The following is a 19,163-nucleotide window of genomic DNA, read 5'->3' on the forward strand; positions in this document are numbered from 1 at the left end:
CTTCCCCTGTGAGGACGGCTTGTCTTGGGGCTCTCACTTCTGCCCTCAGTGCCAGAGACAGAATGGCAGGCCAAGGTGTCCTGGGAGTGCTCCCTCCCTGAGTGACAGCTGGTGCTGTCAAGAGTCGTTACTGCTCGTGCACACAGACCTTCTGGCAAAGCCGGGCAGAACAGAGGAGCCGCAGTCTCCCTGCCCACCTGTCAGCCTTGTCCAGAACAGCAGAGAAATTTGCTCTTTTCTTCCTTCAAAGGGTCCAGCAAGCCCCAGCGCCTTCATTAATGCTTGCCTCTCCAATCCCCGCCTGCCTCCTCACCCTCCCCAAACACATCCTCTCCAGCCTATTCTTCCAAGAAAGGGATTAGCCCAATTAATCTCTGGACAAATGTCAAGGAGTCTGGGGGAGGGGGCATCTTTCAAGTGCCGCGCCCCAAAGAGCAAATAAAGCCAGACGCACGCGGAGGCCTCACCACACCAGGGTGGGAGCAGCTGCGGAGGACGCTAGCGCACCAGGCGCTCTTAATCTCTGGTTTAGCGCAGAGGGGCTCCTTTCTGGCGGGCTTGTCCTGACGGACCATGGCACCAGGCGCTGGAGAGCTCCTCTCGCCATCTGGGAAGGGAGCTAGGTCAGGAAGGGAGCTGCGGGATGAGGGGCAATCTGGGAGGCCCGCGATGCTCTCCTCTTAGCTCCTCTCTGTGTCTCAGGCTCCCTCACCCCAGCCCTTCCCTCCTGCAGCGCATCCACCTTCTCCAGGCTCAGATCGGGCAAGTGCTGGCGGCAATGCAGCTAGATTCAAAGCAAGGAAAGGGAGAAGGTGGTGTTAGGGGCGCTGGGAGCCGGGTGGAGGGGGGGGGGGAATTCTCATTATCAGGACACAAAATTACCCACCATCCCCCACACTAGGTTTCTTTAGCCTGACCACAGAATTTTGGAAAAAGCCCTGGGAGTGACTTTTCTTTGCTATGATTTCTGGAAAGACTTTATCCATGGGAGGGACCATATTTATACTATTTCCTGGGAAAAGAGGTTTCTCACTTGCTCCATAAAGTCATTCCAACTTTTTAATTGGTAAGAGATTTTCTAGTAATTTAATCCTTCTTCCTTCTCTTTCTTTTCCCATTCCTCCCTCTCCCTTTCTCTCTCTCTGTAGCCAACAAAACCTGGCTTAATCAGCAGGCTATTAAACAGCACTTCCACATGCTACAGTCCAATGATTCAGTAATTAATTTTCATAATGATGATCTGGAAGGATTTCTGGAGCCCCCTGAAGGTCCAAGAATCACCTCTATCCTAGTGGTTACACATATGCTTTGTGTGAGAGAGACAGTCTGAATGTCCAGTCCTGGCAATGACATGCACTAACTGTGTGAGTTTGGGCAAGTTACTTAACCTCTCTGACTATTACATTTCCTCATTTGTAAGATGGGGATACTTATTAAGAAAGAAAGTAACATGCTAGTTACAGAATGTACCCTATGAACCAGACACTGTGCCAAATGATTTACCTGAATTATCCTATTTAACCCTCTCAACAACTGCTGGGTTGATATGAAGTATATTTCTTTAAGGTCTAATTTGTTCAGCATTAGCAATACACGCATGGTACCTACAGAGACTGTTAACCAGAATATCTGATTGACATAAACACCTCCTCTCCTGACTATCAGAGACACAGGCAATCTACTCCAGGCTTACAGTTACTGCCTAAAATGCTTCTGTTCTGTGCTTTTGAATATAGAAATTTTTGGAGTTTAGAATGACAATATGGCTCATATAACAAATATAATGTCTGAGGCTGCATTCTGTAACTGGAGCACATTAAAAATGCCTGCAATGAAACAAATGGATATTCTCCCTAGAGAAGAAATCTAGATCATCTCAAAACAGAATGTTGCCAAAAGCCACCAAGAACAGGTAGTTTTGCCTCCAAATGAGATAGGAAAAGAAATTAAAAACAAAACAAAAAAAAACTTTACATGGTTGTTTGGAATTCAAAATTTCAGATAATACATCATGAGCTTTATCACCTGAAAACATTGGTTAAAGTGTTAAGATTCTAGTGCTAGTTCTACAGTAACTACTGTGTGAACCAGACTTCTTTTCATCGTAAATAAAATCTTGGGAAAACCTTCAGCTCCTCTTCCTCTGCAAAATGAGTGACTACACCTGCCTCTTAAGTTTTGCAGAAGTAGCTGTGATCAAATGAGATAGGATTTACCACCATGTTTTCAATAAGTGAAGTGTTTAGCAAATGTGAGCTGTTATCTTTTAAAAATTATTTTGAAGATGGTTACGCTTTAATTATGCACTGTTGCTTCTGGTTTGAAAGGCACAGCGTTGCTTACCTGGGATCTTACCGGGATCTCCAGTGAAACCTCTCTCAGGCATGCATCATGGTTGTTTCTTATACATCAACAAAGATCAGCACATGTGTGATGACTGAACTGCTGAAATATTTCTCTGGCCTAATCTACAAGAACCACATCTAGGAAGAATGATATGCTGCTGTGTCAAATCACCGCCGTTCCCGAATACCTCAAAGACTTTTTGTGCTTTGAAGAAGCAAGCCGTCCAAGTGTCAGCTTGATCCTAACCTGAGTGTACAACTTCTTGAAAATCTCCCTTTTCTGTGTGGTCTAAGGAGAGAGCACTGGTGTGGGCCTTGGATGCTCTGTACCATCCAGGAAAAGTCAGAGAGCTTCTCTTTGGATGGCAAAAGATGGCTCACTATTACTATTTGGTGCCCTCTAACAGATATTTCTAACACAAACCCTGGTTGTCCTTGGCTGGTGGCTGGCTGTCTGCACTGATGTCAGTCAAATGCTGCTGATGTCAGCTCAGCTGAGACGGCCAAGGCCAACTCCACCCATAGCTGACTGAGTCACATTTGACTGCTTTCTCTTTGCCAAGAACTACTCAGCATCCAGGGTTCACAGCCCATGACCCGCTTCCCTTCTTGACACTCAATCAGCTTGAGGAATCTCCACGGCATGGTGATTGGTCCCATTAGCCACAGCTCTACAAAATTAACCATGAAAGTTCTCCAGCATCCGTGGTAACCTTTTGCCAGGGAGCAATTACACCACAAGCTATCCTCTTTTGATGTTAATTTCTGGAAACAGACTCCCCTGCCCCTGAAATGCAATGAGGTAGATGTTTTGTAAGAAAACTTTCTAAGGGCCGGGGATGTAGCTCCCTGGTAGAGTTTGTGCTCAGCATGCACAAGGCCTTCAGTCAATTTGGAAGAAAGTGAGCAAAGAAGGAAATGCTTTCTTCCATAAAGAGTGAGGATATACCAGTAACCCTGGCCACGTAAATATTCCCACTGACTAAAGGGCACCCTATGTTTTAAAATCCCAAGGTCCAGGACATGTATGAAAATGGCATTGTCAATATACATAGAAAAAAAAAGCCACTGGACTTAATCAGGGAGGTAGATATATGAAACAGATCACCTTGTTATCATGTTTCTGATATAAAATAATGTATAGAGGACTGGAGCTCTAGCTCAGTGGTAAAGTGCTTCCCTCCAATGTGTGAGGTACTGGGTTTGATCCTCAGCACATAAAAATAAGTAAAGATACTATGTGTCGATGTACAACTAAAAAATATTAAAAATTAATGTATAGAGGTTAAGCTTAAAATATCCATAGGTTACTCTAGGAGATGGAGCATCCCTTAACCCATCATGAAGTTAGGGAAGGTTTCTTGGAGAAAGTGACCTAGTCATATTAAATTACTTAATTCTCTAGATATCAGTTTCATTATGTTTGTACTGGAATTGAAACACCTGCGTCTATATTTGTGGTGGAAAATTCAACACAGAGGTATAAGTTGACATTACATTCCTGGCTCAATAAGTTGTAGTTACTCAATCACTACCTGCTGGTCTCTGTACTGATGGAGAAGCCAAGGTTCTTAAAGCAGAAAACACCTTTGATTCAAATGGCCCACCAAGAATATCTTGGCCTTTGTCACTTCCTACGCTTTGCTGTTCTGAGAAAGACATGCCTGCCATATCTGACGATGGACTGATAATTGTTCTGAACAGCTTTGCTTTATGGTAACTTCCAGCAAACCAGTTCATCCAGGTTGAAGAACAACTATGTTTCTAAATGCGTTTTCCTTTCTTTCTCTTTTCCTCAGCACCATGCCTGGAGCTCTCTCTGGTCACAGTATTTTTTGTTTGTTTGTTTTATTCTTTTGCCTGAAAGAAATGCTTTAATATTCAGAACCTACACTGCATGCTCACATATGTGATGGCAATCTATTGGCTGAAGAAGGAAGCAATAAGGTAACTAAGTATATAAGATGGCTAGAAGAAGACAGAGGAGGCGCATTTTCCACATTAAATCAATTATTCACAGGTGTGCCTTCTGCACAAGGTGTGTCGGAGGATAACCACCAGCAGAAATACTTCTTCCCTCAAGGACATGGAGATTCTCTTGCTGACAGACAAGACTAGCTCAGTTGGAGAGATTAAAGGGTAACAAAATGCAATATAGAATGAAATTTTTAAAAGATACAAAACAAACATAATTATTCAGGAAGGGATCAGGCAATAAGAGGTGCTGGGACTCCAAAGCCTGGGGAGACTGGCAGGTGTCAGGAGCAGGTCCTGCAGGTAAGAAGGGAAACAGAGGCAAAGGACAGAGGGAGAGTACAGACGGGTGGGTTCTGCCCTCAGGCCACACTGTCAGAGCGCAGGGGTATGCTAGGTATGAGAACCCTTCAGGCCTGACCTGTGACCCAAGGCAAACCGAGGCAGGCAATTACCTCATCCCTGGCCTGACCCTGGAAGGACAGTCTAGAGATTGAAAGATACCTCTGAAGTCCCATGGTTTGTGGTCAGTCTTGTGCAAGGAGTAATGGAGGTTAGACGCCATAGACTCCATGTGCTTAGTGGCTTGCGGCTGTCAGGCGCTCCCTTTCCGCCCCAGATGGAGACAAGTGCTGTACTCTTCCCTCAGCAAAGGAGGAGTGGGTATCAAATAGACCCCCAGAGGAATATAAAAAATCCACAATAGGGAAAAAAGTTCCTTGGTTTACATAGTATGTACAAAAGGAAAAGATAAAAGTCAGAAAGGCTTCAGATCTCAGATTTATCCTCATATTCTCTCTCTTCCCTCATCTCCCATCCCAATCAATAAAATCTTGTCAGTCTTAACTCTACAGCTTCTCATGCATCCACCAGTAGCTTCTATTCCAAAGTCACTTCCTGCAAGCCTTTGTTACCTGTCTCCTTGACACCATCATATGGTTTGTATGCCTTTATAGGGAAGTTCAAACTTTCCCTCTGAAGGTTCAGTAACTGAATATGCAGAAGCAAGTCCACAACACCCACATTAAAATCACTTTATTGACATGCACATGCGCATGGGAGCCACACAAATGTGAAATTCAAAGAAGTGCCAGGGGGTTGGGGCTTAAAAAACCTGCTTCTTGGGGGAGAGGAAAGGAAGGTTATAGGCAAGAGAGGGTGCAAATGAATTTTAGAGAAAAAAAAAATGAACCTGGAGAACAGACTACCCTGAGACAAAGTTTCTCTGGGCTTTAGACAGAGTGCTTCATTTTCAGAGTGTTCTCCTCTGTGATGCAAGTTTAATCCTCAGTTTGTAAAATTTGTAATATTTGGGGAGTATTGTTTTCTGAGCCACCCAATTGTGTATTCTCTATGTACAATATATAATAACATCATAATTGCACCCTCCATCCAGATTCTCTTCCAACACAATTTTCAACTTATTTTTCTAAACACGTGGTTCAGTCACTCGCCGCTTCCGTGGCTACACATAATACACATTCTCCCTGCCCCTCCCTCGATCTAGCCTAGACTTTAGCCCTGTCTGCTACTTGGTCCCATCTATCTATTTAATAGAAGAGGGTTCAGAGGCTGTTTTTCTACTGTTAGTTTCACATTTTTATTTATTTATTTATTTTTAGAATGCCAATAGGACACAAAGTTCCTTGGTTCACATAGTATATACAAAAGGAAAAGATAAACGTCATAAAGGAAAAAAAAATGAACCTGGAGAATAGAACTAGCCTGGGGCAAAGATAAAAGTCATAAAGAATTATCCTCCTTTTCTCTTTACAAGAAAATTCCCTACAAGTGAATTAATGACATCCTAAGATTCCTTCAGTTATTTTCAGACCCCTAACAGTTTAGCCTATGATTTATTCCTCTGAAAGGGGTCTAAAGATTAAGCCTAAGATTATGGTACAAATCTAGAGTCTTTGATTATGTTTGAGACTTAATGACAATATAAGAGAGAACCTGTCCTAATTCTGAGTAAATTCAATGTGAGAAATAAAAAGATCTCAACTTTCTATTCAAACTGAAACAAAAGGAACTCATTCTGGGTGAGTGGCCAGAACTGGGTAGCTCTGTGGTCTGGAGGATTTCCTGAAGGACTGAGCTTCAGTGGTTGCCATGGTTTGAGTGTGGCCTGTCCAGTAAGTGTTCATGTATTGAAGCCTTTGTCCTCACTGTGAACATGTTAAGAGGCAGTGGAACCTTTAAGAAGTGGAGTTCATTGGGAGGTGATTAGGTCATTGGGGCTGTGACCTTGGAAGGGATTGCACAGGTCTCATGGTACCCCACTTAACTAAGCCCGTTAGAGTGAGTTATAAAAGAGCAAGACTGGCCCCTCCTTGCTGTCTGGCTTCCTGTCTCTCAGTGTGATCTTTCCCTCTCATACATGCTCCCACCATGATGCCATCTGTCACAAGGCCCTCACCAGACACTGAACAGATGGGGCCACCCAATCTTGGACTTTCAGCCTCTAAAACTGTGAGCTAAATAAACCTCTTTTCTTTATACATTACCTAGCCTTGGGCATTTTATTCTATCAATGGAAAACTGACTAATACAAACAGGTATCTTTCTAATCTGCTGCCTGAAGACCTCAAATTCTGTCTGTGGAGATTAGATATTGACCCTTAGATTCATCTGATTCATCCTGCTCTATAGCATCCTCCATCCAGTTGAACTATAACGCAGGAGTATGGCAAAACCCATCACAACACTGATGATCCAAGAGGGATTTTCCCCATAAATAAGATTTCTCCTTTATAGAGAGTTATGCAATCACCATAGTAAAATAGTAAAAAAAAAAAAAAAAGTATATGTAAGCTTCAGATTCTGAGGCATTTACTTTAATTGGCAATTTGTAATATTGTGATAGGACCTGAAAGACCTCAGTATTCTCATCTATTAAAAACCAGGTATATGAAGTTATGAATTTGGTGTCAACATACCTTATATACAAACAGAGATTTGATAAATTGTGGTATAAAGGTGTATTAAGAATTGTATTGCAAAAAAAATTATGAATGTAATGCACTCCTCTATTGTGATATATGTAAGAAATAATAAGATAAATAAATTTAAAAAAAGAAAAAAACAAGTATAATTATACAAAGTTCTGTATTGGTTAGGGTTTAAACAAGAACACAGAAATTACTTCAAATATATTTCGTGGAGTGTCATGCAGGGAACTGGTTCTATCGGAGACAGGATCTATCAGCAAATCAGATGATGGGTCGATCCAGACATGAGCCAGAGCAGGAAGTTCCATCATCCCTTGTCTAGGAAGATCAAGGAGGAGAAACTGTTATCAGAAGCTTGATATGAAGCCACCAAGTAGAAGCAAGAACCAAGACCTTCCAGTCTCTTGGGAACTGGAGCCATAGAGAAGATACAACCCAAGGCAGAGGAGGAGGGAGAAATGCCCTGGCCTCCTTCCCACCATACACTATATCTCCACCATCACCTCCTAATGTCCAGTCCAGTGGATAGGAGAGGCTGCAGTCCCCCTGCCAGAGCAGAGGAGGAGTGAGATGGGATCCAAAGACCTGCAACTCAAGACCTGCCCAAGACTCCATAATTACTGTGAGGATTAAATGAGGCATCACACATAGGCATCCATCACTAGGCCTCAGCATAATGAGCTTTCAATAGAAGTTTGTTTGTTTAATAATATAGCACTGCCCACATGGAAGGCATGATGACTCACATATTACCAAATCTATTTTCACCAAGCAAAGCTGCTTATTGCTTTTATTTATTGCAAAGAGTTAAAAAATAAAATAAAACCTTCAGCAGAAATGCACTACCACCTTCCAAAAAGAAGCTGCAGATGGCATTTGTGATTTTCACAGAAGCGTCTCAGTTAAATTAATTGCTTGTCTATTAAATTTTTAAGCTGGCAGATCCTTTTTTTTTCTAACATGATCACTTTATGCAGAAACTAACAACCAATTAAATGAGAACAAATGACTAGCTAATCTCTCAAAATGCTCCTGGCTCTGCCATTCTAAGACGGCATTCTAAGTGGCATCAATGATAAAAAATTGTGAAGAGATCTGAAGTAAGTTCTTCTCTTCGTCAGTCCCAAGTATCACCTGAGTCATCAAGAATGCACTCTCTTCCAAAAACCTCAAGTACATATATGGGCAGAATTAGGGGTATTTTAATTTTATCTGTTTTAAAAGAAAGCCTTTTCCATGTAATTTACTTGCGAAAGGCATTTTCCATCTGTAAACGACACTAATGAGACCGATAGCTTGTTTTAGGTTTTCTCTGTTCATGATGCAAACATTTATATGGTCTGAATATAATTCAGGGTAAATTTCTTATTCATAAACTAATTAGGGGATTTCTTCTGAACAGTAATGCTCTCTACCGTATAGGATGCAATAATAACAACAATAGGCCATATTTATAGGGTACTTAATTAGTGCTTGGCATTGTTCCAGAAGATAGAGACACACATACTCATACACTGTTTCACTCAGCTTTTTCACTGCTGTGACCAAAGGATGAAACAACTTTATAGGAGGAGAAGTTTATTTGAGGCTCATGGTTTCAGAGGTCTTACGTCCATAGGCAGCTAGTTTATTGCTCTGGACTCAAAGTGAGACAGAACATCGTGGTGGAAGAGTGTGGCAGAGGAAAACAGGTAAGAATGTGACCACCAAGAAGCAGAGAAAGAGAACTTTGCTCAACAATGACAAAATACATACCCTAAAGACATGCTGCCAATGACCCCCCTCCTCCAGATACACCCTAGGGGCCTCCAGCTAGCACCTAGTTAATCCCTATCAGAAGATTAATTACTGACTAGGTTAAGGTTCTAAAACACAATCATTCCACCTCTAAACTTCTTTGTGTTATCTCACACATGTGTTTTATACATACACATATATACACACAAATATACATATACACACATATAAATACACACACACGTTTAATTCACTTAATTTTCCTAAAAAGTATATGAAGTAGGTACTAACACATTTTCCACTTTACAGATAAGGCAATTGAGGTATAAACAGGTTAATAAACTTGCTTATGGTCACAAAGCTTGTAAGTAGGAGAGCTGGTATATAAGCCTGGCAGTCTGACTTCAAAGTACTATACTAAGGAAGAAGACAGTATGCACATTCTAACATGGAAAATGATGAGCACATATCCTCCCCTTTGATGAAAATTCCTTTTATTATTGGCTCCTGCCTACCCCTCCAACATAAACTAATCTACCAATCCTTCTGCCCATTCCAATTTTAGCAGAGATGATTTCTATCTTCCATATCATTCTCGCCAAGATCCCTGTCGCTACAGGGCCTTTGCATATGCCGTTCCCTCTACCTGCAATGCACTTCTCATCCTCTTTCACCTGGTTGAGCTCTTCTTTCCCTCAGAACAAGCTCTCCTTGGTTATACAATCCTGTTGAGAGCCACAGCCAAAGGGGCCCCAGCAAACTTCCAGCTGCCAGCAAGCTTCAGACTGCCCCAGCAACATCTAGCTGATTGGCTCCTCTGCGGTGATGTTCATTGGGCTGTTTCCCTGCCCTTCAGACTGCCAGCTGATGATTGGCTCACAGCTGCCCCAGCAACATCTAGCTGATTGGCTCCTCCACGGAGCTGCTCATTGGGTGACTTCTTTGGCTCTGCCCACGCAACCCAGCCAATCGGCCTCAAGAGGAGGAGGATTGTGGGAGGAAAAGGCTGGTGTGGGGGAGAGAGGCTTGTGGAAGCCGGTGGTGGCAGTTGGGCTCTGAGGGTTTTTCCCTGGAGCTGTTTTGTTTGGCGTTTGTAGTTCTAAAAATAAAGTTAGTTTCCTTTTGACAAGTGGCTCCTGATTTGTGCCAAGCCAGACTTCGGCATTTGGTGGCTCGCACGGGGAGCAACTGAGGGTAAGTAAACTGCTCGCCCCTGAGGGCAGGGCGAGAGGATGGGGAGCCATTCTAAGATTCCTCTTTTGTTTTGCTTCATTTTTGTTTTAACTTGCCTGTCCCTGGAGATGAGTGAGAGGGAAGAAAAACCACTCACATCTGGGGAAAAACTATTTGCGTTTGAGGAACAGATAGGGAGAAAGGACGGATGCATATGTCAGGAGGATAGAAAGGCTGTTATAATGATTTTGTGTGGTTCCCTTTTTATTGGATTCTGTCTCGGTTTTGTTTGGCGTCATCTTGTTGGGTTGTATTATAGTAGAAATACGGGATCAGCAATTAGTAAAAAACAAACCGAAAGAGTGTTAAGTAAATTGTTAGAGGAAGGAAGCTTCCCAGTAAAACCAAGAGCAGTCAGGGCATATGTTGATGTAATACAAGAATATAGCCCATGGCTTTTTAAGGAGGGGTTGTTAGATATATCACAATGGAACCATCATGGTGAAGATTTAAAAAGAATAGAAAAGAACAACCCAGGGACTCTGCCAGTTGGCACATTGTCATTGTGGACGTTGGTATCTAGTTTGCTTAGTCCAAAGCCTTCAGTTCAGACAGAGGTAGAGGAAGAAGAAGACATATTGATTCAAGTAGAAGAGGAAGTCTCTCAAGTTAGTCAGACAGAGGAAAAGATTCAAGTAAAAGCTCGAGCTAGTCAGAAAGAGGAAAAGATTCAAGTAAAAGAGAAGGTCTTTCGAGATAGTGAGACAGAGGAAGGAAGTTTAGAGCAGAAAAATCTATCAGGGGAAAAGTTAAAACAGGTGACTGCTAATAAGACCCTTTTATTAGAGAGCGCAAGTGTCCAACCAACAGCACCGCCTCTACAGGAGACTGCTACTAACAGCATTCTATCACCAGAGGGCGTAAGTGTTCAACCAACAGCGCCACCTCTACAGGAGACTGCTACTAACAGCACTCTATCACCAGAGGGCATAAGTGTCCAATCAACAGCACCACCTCCATATGCTAAGAGACTCCCAACCCCCGCAGTTGATAGTTTGGATCCTGAGACAGGATCTCAAGTATGCCCTGTATTTGAGGTAGGAGGGCAGCGAACTTACCAGGGTTTAAATTTCAAATCAGTGAAGGAGCTAAAAGAGGCTGTAGCAACCTATGGTCCTCAAGCACCCTTCACTGTAAGCTTGGTCGAATCCATTACCAACTTAAGCATGACGCCAGCAGATTGGGCTAGTTTGTGTAAAGCTGTGCTAAATGGAGGACAATACCTGTTATGGAAGGTTGCCAATGAGGAATTTTGCAAGGAGACGGCTAGTCGAAATGCAGCAGCTGGTTATCCTCAGAGAAATCTAGATATGTTGTTAGGAAAGGGACCTTATGAGGATCGGCAGCAACAACTTGCATATGATCCTGGTGTATATTTACAAATTGCTGTAGATGCAGTTAGGGCATGGAAGTCTTTACAAGAACCTGGAGGTTTACAAGGTCAATTATCTAAGATAATACAAGGAGCTAATGAACCTTACGCTGAATTTGTAGATAGGCTTATTCAAACAGCTACCAGAGTTTTTGGGAATACAGAACAAGCAATGCCATTTATAAAACAACTGGCTTATGACCAAGCGAATCGTTGGTGTAGAGATATCATTAGACCATGGAAACATGAAGATTTAAACACATATATTAAATTATGTAGAGACATTAATGAACAAGGGCAAATTGTGGCAGCTGCAGTAAAACAAGCTTTAGATGCCAGAGACATTAATGAACAAGGGCAAATTGTGGCAGCTGCAGTAAAACAGGCTTTAGATGCCAGAGACATTAATGAACAAGGGCAAATTGTGGCAGCTGCAGTAAAACAGGTTTTAGATGCCAGAGACATTAATGAACAAGGGCAAATTGTGGCAGCTGCAGTAAAACAGGCTTTAGATGCCAGGCCAAGAACATGCTACAATTGTCAACAAACAGGACATTTTAAAAGGAATTGCCCCATAGGAGGAGGGTTTAACAAAACTAGGTATCAAACAAGTAGAATACCGGGTATTTGCCCACGATGCCGTAGAGGGAGACATTGGGCTAATGAATGCCGTTCTCAAACCACCATAGAGGGTACTCCATTATATTGGGCTAATGAATACCGTCCTCAAACCACCATAGAGGGTACTCCATTATCAAAAAACGAACAAGGACAAGGTGTTTATCCACAATATCGTGGACAAAGGCATCGGGCTCCGTTGCCAAAAAATGGACAGGGGGCCCCAATGCTCCGGGGCCCCAAACCACAAATATACGGAGCACTGGAGGAACCCAGCAACCCCAGCAACCCCATCAGGGTAGTGCCCAGCACATCAGATCCCTCATCAGACAAACCAGAGGGAGCGCAGGGTTGGACATCTGCGCCTCCACCAAATCAGTACTAACTCCAGAGATGGGAGTTCAAATCATTCCCACAGGGGTAAAAGGACCTCTTCCCAAAGGAACAGTAGGCTTATTATTGGGACGCAGCTCTTCTACTCTAAAAGGACTTTTGATAAGTCCTGGGGTAATTGATTCCAATTATGAAGGTGAAATAAAAATTATAGCCAGTTCTCCAAAGGGTATATCAGTAATTTCACCAGGAGATAGAATAGCACAGTTACTAATAATACCAAGCCTACATGATAAATTTTCCAGTCATGTTGTAGAAAGAGGTTCCAAGGGATTAGGCTCCACAGGTGTAGATTGGGCTATGCTTTCTTTAAATTTAGATTCTCGCCCCATGCTAAAACTAAATATTCAAGGACATGAATTTAATGGGCTACTGGATACAGGTGCAGATCTTAGCATCATCTCTCGTCAAGAATGGCCAAAACATTGGCCATTACAACAAGCCACTCAATCGCTTCGAGGCCTAGGAGTGGCGACTAATCCCGATAGAAGTGCAATGCTATTAGATTGGAAGGATCCTGAAGGATGTGAAGGAACTATACAGCCATATGTATTGGATCATCTTCCCGTAAATTTATGGGGACGAGATGTCTTAGATCAATTAGGTTTGACATTAACAAATAATATCAATCAAAATGCACCCACTATTATGGCTAGACAAGGTTTTAGGAAAGGAAAAAGATTAGAAAGACAAGAACAATGTATAGCAGCACCAATACAAATAGATCAAGGAACAGACAGACATGGGTTGGATTTTCACAAAGGGCCACTGAGACAATAAAAATTACATGGAAATCAGAAAGACCAGTATGGGTTCCTCAGTGGCCCTTGACTAAAGAAAAGACACAAGTAGCCCATGATCTGGTCAAACAACAATTAGCGGAAGGACATATACAACCTTCTGTATCTCCCCATAATACTCCCATTTTTGTCATCAAAAAGAAATCTGGTAAATGGAGATTACTGCAAGATTTAAGAGCCATTAACAATGAAATGGTCATTATGGGACCTGCTCAATCGGGGATTCCTCAATTGTCTGCTTTGCCAAAAACCTGGTATGTTTTAGTTATAGATATTAAAGATTGTTTTTTTTCAATTCCAATTCATCCTGAGGATAGTCCACGTTTTGCATTTACTATCCCTGCACTAAATCATGAAGGTCCTGATCAGAGATATGAATGGAAAGTACTCCCTCAAGGGATGGCTAACAGCCCAACTATGTGTCAAATTTATGTTAACAAAGTAATCCAGCCACTTAGAAATCAAAATCCTGAACTACAAATATTTCACTATATGGATGATGTGTTATTGGCACACAAAGCTAAAAACACATTGCTAGAATGTTATGCCACACTTACAAACTTATTAAAAAATTATAATCTAGAGATAGCAATAGATAAAGTACAATTAAATTTTCCAATTAATTATTTAGGAGTTCTATTATCCTCAACCATGGTCCGTCCACCAAAAATTCAAATACGAGTAGATCAACTCAAATCACTTAATGACTTTCAAAAGTTATTAGGAGACATAAATTGGATAAGGCCTTATCTAGGTATTCCAACAGGAGAATTGGGACCTTTATTTGATATCCTAAAAGGTCCATCAGATCCAAATTCACCCCGAATGTTAACGCCTGAAGCAAGAAAGGCATTAAAAATCATTGAAACATATATGGAAAATATGCATTTGGATAGAATTGATATAAGTTTGCCTTTATTATTTATTGTATTACCAACAAAAAATATTCCTACAGGAGTATTTTGGCAAGAAGGTCCATTATTATGGATACATTTATCTTATTCTCCTAACACTATTCTTACTAGATATCCTGAGGCTGTAGGACAATTAATACTCAAAGGAATAAAAACAGCAAAGGCAGTGTTTGGAATTTCTCCCCATAAAATTATTACTCCATATACTATGAATCAAATTGATGAATTAGCTAATGAGTTAAATACTTGGGCAATAATAATGTGCAAATCTAATGTTTCATTTGATAACCACTTACCATCTAATCCTTTATTGTCTTTTTGGTCATTGCATCCTGTAATTTTTCCAAAAATGACAAGAAAAACACCTATCATGAATGCTCCAAATATATTCACTGATGGGTCAAATAATGGTACAGCAGCAATAGTTACACCTGATCAAACTTTTACATTTTTAGTACCCAAACAATCAGCTCAAAAGGTAGAGCTTAATGCAGTATTACAAACTTTTGTGATGTTTAAAGATTCTGTATTTAATTTATTTTCTGATAGCCAGTATATAGTTAATGCTATAGTATCCCTTGAAGATGCTGGTAGAATTTCCCCTTCTTCTACTGTTTTCTCTTTGTTTTCCACTATACAAAGTTTAATCTGGGACAGAAAAGATCCATTCTTTGTAGGACATATCAGGGCACATACAGGATTGCCTGGAGCCCTTAGTTTAGGCAATGATTTAGCAGATAAAACTACACGTGACATACATATTTTCTCTGTACTAGAAGAAGCTATAAATTTTCATGAAAGATTCCATGTCAATGCTAATACTTTACAAAAGCGTTTTAAAATAACTAAGGAACAAGCTAGACAAATAATAAAACAATGTCAAAATTGTGTGACCTTTTTACCACAAGTTAATCTTGGAGTCAATCCTAGAGGATTGATGCCTAACCATATTTGGCAGATGGACGTCACACACTTGCCAGAATTTGGAAAATTAAAATATTTGCATGTTACAATTGATACTTCTTCTGGATTTTTGATGGGCTCCCTTCATGCCGGCGAAAAAACTAAAGATGTTATAGCTCATTGCTTACAAAATTTTGCCACTGTGGGCATTCCAAAACAGTTAAAAACAGATAATGCCCCTGGTTATACGTCTACTTCTTTTAAACAATTTTGCTCATCATTTGGCATTACTCATATAACAGGAATCCCATACAATCCACAGGGTCAAGGCATAGTTGAAAGAGCTCATCAAACTATTAAAATGTACTTATTAAAGCAAAAAGATGGAATTGGGAAGGGGTATATATTCCCCAAAGATAAACTTAAAATAACGCTTTTTACTCTAAACTTTTTAAATTTGGATTCATCAGGACTTAGTGCTGCAGAAAGGCATATGTGTCCAAAAAATGTACATAAGCCCAAGGTACTTTGGAAAGATATTCTAACAGGACAATGGAAAGGTCCTGACCCAGTAATTGTCTGGAATCGGGGGTCTGTTTGTGTGTTTCCACAGGAAGAACAGCAGCCGATTTGGATTCCAGAGAGATTAACCAAGGTTCTGACCCAGTGATTGTCTGGAGTCGGGGGCCTGTTTGTGTGTTTCCACAGGGAGAACAGCAGCTGATTTGGATTCCGGAGAGATTAACTAAAATCCTGACCCAGTGATTGTCTGGAGTCGGGGGTCTGTTTTTGTGTTTCCACAGAGAGAACAGCAGCCGATTTGGATTCCAGAGAGATTAACTAAAGCGATTTCTACAGACCAAAAAGAAGATGATTTAGCTCAAATCCATAATAGCTGATATCCAAAACTCCAATTTGGCTATCCTTACATCTGCGACAGAACCAGGATGCTTTTTTCAATATCTATTTTATTATTGCCCTTTCCCATATCATGAAGTTCTATTTTATTTTTTTGAGCTCATACAGACCTAGGTTAATGTTTTGCTGATCAGTTCTATTTTTTTTTTTTTTTGACTATAGAGTTTTTAAACATTGCAATAGAGATTTTACCTGTAAAAAGTTATAAGGCCTTTACTATTGTGTTATGTGTTGTATGTATTATATTATGTGTGCACACTTGTGTTTTGTGTTATATGTTTGAAAGTACGTATGTCCAATGTACATATTTCTATATATCATATATGATGAGCGCTCATGAAAAGATGGATCCAAATATTTTTTTTTTATTCACGTGATTTAAATGGTTTAATTTAAATTGGGTAAATAACTGTTAAGAATTGTTTTAATATGTAAACAAAAAAGGAGGTTAACAGATCTGTTTGTTTGCTCTCACCTTTAGTTTTCATTATATTTAATAATTCTCTTCACTATAATGTAAATTGTTAAGAAAATTGTTTTCTTTTAGTGTCTTCTGGAATGTTACCTAATTTTTTCTTTAGCCATTATTGCCAGAATTTCTATCTTCATCCCAGTGCCGATGAAGATAATATAAATTGTTAAGAAAATTGTTTTCTTTTAAGAAAATTGTTTTCTTTTAGTGCCTTCTGGAATGTTACCTAATTTTTTCTTTAGCCATTATTGCCAGAATTTCTATCTTCATCCCAGTGCCGATGAAGATAATATAAATTGTTAAGAAAATTGTTTTCTTTTAGTGTCTTCTGGAATGTTACCTAATTTTTTCTTTAGTCATTATTGCCAGAATTCCTATCTTCATCCCTGTGCCGGTGAAGACAAAGATAAAACTAATCTACAGTTTCTGCAATAGCCATCACTGAACTGCTTACAGAACTTACACTGAACTGCTTACAGAACCGTCAATTGACTTGGTATATCTTCCTCCCTTCTGCTTGTCATGATCATTCAGCTAAAATTTGGGGGTCAACAGAGGTGAGGCAAAGAACCTCACCCCCCCCCCCCGCTGAGACCTCTCCACAGGTGTGGCTGTACTGGACCGGTAGTCAATGACGGGTAAGATCCAATTACAATGGTACCAACCTAAGACAGGAGGCTGACGCCCTGAGGTCAGCTCATCCGAAGACGGGTAAGGACCATATGTATTGGACAACCTAAGGCAGGCACGGTCCATAAGCCACATGCTTGTTGTTTAAACAGAGAGGGGGAGATGTTGAGAGCCACAGCCAAAGGGGCCCCAGCAAACTTCCAGCTGCCAGCAAGCTTCAGACTGCCCCAGCAACATCTAGCTGATTGGCTCCTCTGCGGTGATGTTCATTGGGCTGTTTCCCTGCCCTTCAGACTGCCAGCTGATGATTGGCTCACAGCTGCCCCAGCAACATCTAGCTGATTGGCTCCTCCACGGAGCTGCTCATTGGGTGACTTCTTTGGCTCTGCCCACGCAACCCAGCCAATCGGCCTCAAGAGGAGGAGGATTGTGGGAGGAAAAGGCTGGTGTGGGGGAGAGAGGCTTGTGGAAGCCGGTGGTGGCAGTTGGGCTCTGAGGGTTTTTCCCTGGAGCTGTTTTGTTTGGCGTTTGTAGTTCTAAAAATAAAGTTAGTTTCCTTTTGACAAGTGGCTCCTGATTTGTGCCAAGCCAGACTTCGGCACAATCCCATGAGACAGAGTGCCCCTTTTTTTTTCTAGCCCTCATTAGAGTTACAAGTTGACATCTGTTTACAGGACTTGTGTCTCATTCACTCCCTAATATCCTGTGTCTGGAATATAATTTGTGTTCAATTAAGAGTCATCAACTGTCTTATTGATTGGCTGAATAATATTTGTCTCCTTGCTGGACTGGAGAAAGCCATGTGTCATTATCTCCCATTGTACCCCCAGACCCAGTTAAATTCCTGATGCACAAAGAAAAATCTACTGAGTCCATGTGTAAACTGCAGCTCAGTTTTGTTATCTCTGTGACAAACAATTATTACATTTTCTGTGACTGTTTAAATAATCAACTCCAATTCTTCTTTCCAAAGAAGAACTCCAACAAAAGCACTATCCTGACCTCCTCTCCTCTCCTCCCCTCCTCTCTGTGGCTCTCAAATCTGACAAAGCAGACAGAAGTGACATTTCAGCAGGGGCCTCCCAGGCTTACTGTCTCCTCCACAAGCTGCTTGCCTCCCTGAATAAGCACTCAGGGACAAATCATTGTGGTCAAGTTCACATCCCTCAGCTTTCTGACATCTACCTTCAATGACCTATGTGTTCCTAACAAGCACATTTCTGGAAATAAGAAAAGCATTCATCAGAGAGGGTCATAATATCCCCAACCAACTTCTGCCACAGTCTTTTTCTTCAACTGAAAAGAAAGATACATTTATTTGATGGTCCCTAGGATGATTGCCATGGCTTTGGGCCTGCCACCATTGTGACAATCCCTTCGGAAAGCTACAACCACCTGTTCACACTGGCCCAACCTGCAACAGCTCTGCTACTGAAAAAATAAATCTCTCCCTATCAATTTGTAGGATATTTGCCTTCCCCATACCAGCAGGAGGCTGACCGTGGTCCCTCTGGGTTGAAAGCTTCCCTAACCACTGACCCAAGGAAAGCTCAGGGCATGGGAGCTGTGGCATTTCCATTTGGAAAGGTCGCTGACCTCTGCCCTGGAAAGCCTGCAGGCAGCTTGACCCACACTAGAGGCATCCTTTAGGTAGATTCTTGTCTTTCCTTTCTTCTTTAGGCAAAGACTAAGAAATAGATGGACAGATATAAGGATTGCTGGCAGAAACAAGAATCCAATCTTTTTTGTTGTTAAACCAAAAAAAAAAAAAAAAGGCTTTCAGGAAGCCAAGCACAAAATGACAAATAGAGTATATATGCTATGGTTTGTACATGGTCTGTCTCCTCCGAAACTTATGTTGAAATTTAATCCCCCCTTCTGAGATCTTAAGAGGTGGGACAAG

At 41.2% G+C, this 19,163-nt stretch overlaps 1 protein-coding gene and 1 long non-coding RNA gene across 5 annotated transcripts in view; one reads left to right on the forward strand and one right to left on the reverse strand.

Annotated features, from left to right (window-relative positions):
* The window catches only part of Rasgef1b (RasGEF domain family member 1B), a 553,928-nt gene that overhangs the window by 250,298 nt on the left and 284,467 nt on the right, over nucleotides 1-19,163 (reverse strand). The window lies entirely within an intron of this gene.
* Nucleotides 1,077-7,122, forward strand: LOC144366737 (uncharacterized). Its single transcript, XR_013425845.1, has 2 exons — nucleotides 1,077-1,364; nucleotides 2,328-7,122. It is a non-coding gene; the product is annotated as an uncharacterized LOC144366737 (long non-coding RNA).

Source organism: Ictidomys tridecemlineatus, chromosome 9 (genome assembly GCF_052094955.1).
Source record: "Ictidomys tridecemlineatus isolate mIctTri1 chromosome 9, mIctTri1.hap1, whole genome shotgun sequence".
Lineage (NCBI taxonomy): Eukaryota > Metazoa > Chordata > Mammalia > Rodentia > Sciuridae > Ictidomys > Ictidomys tridecemlineatus.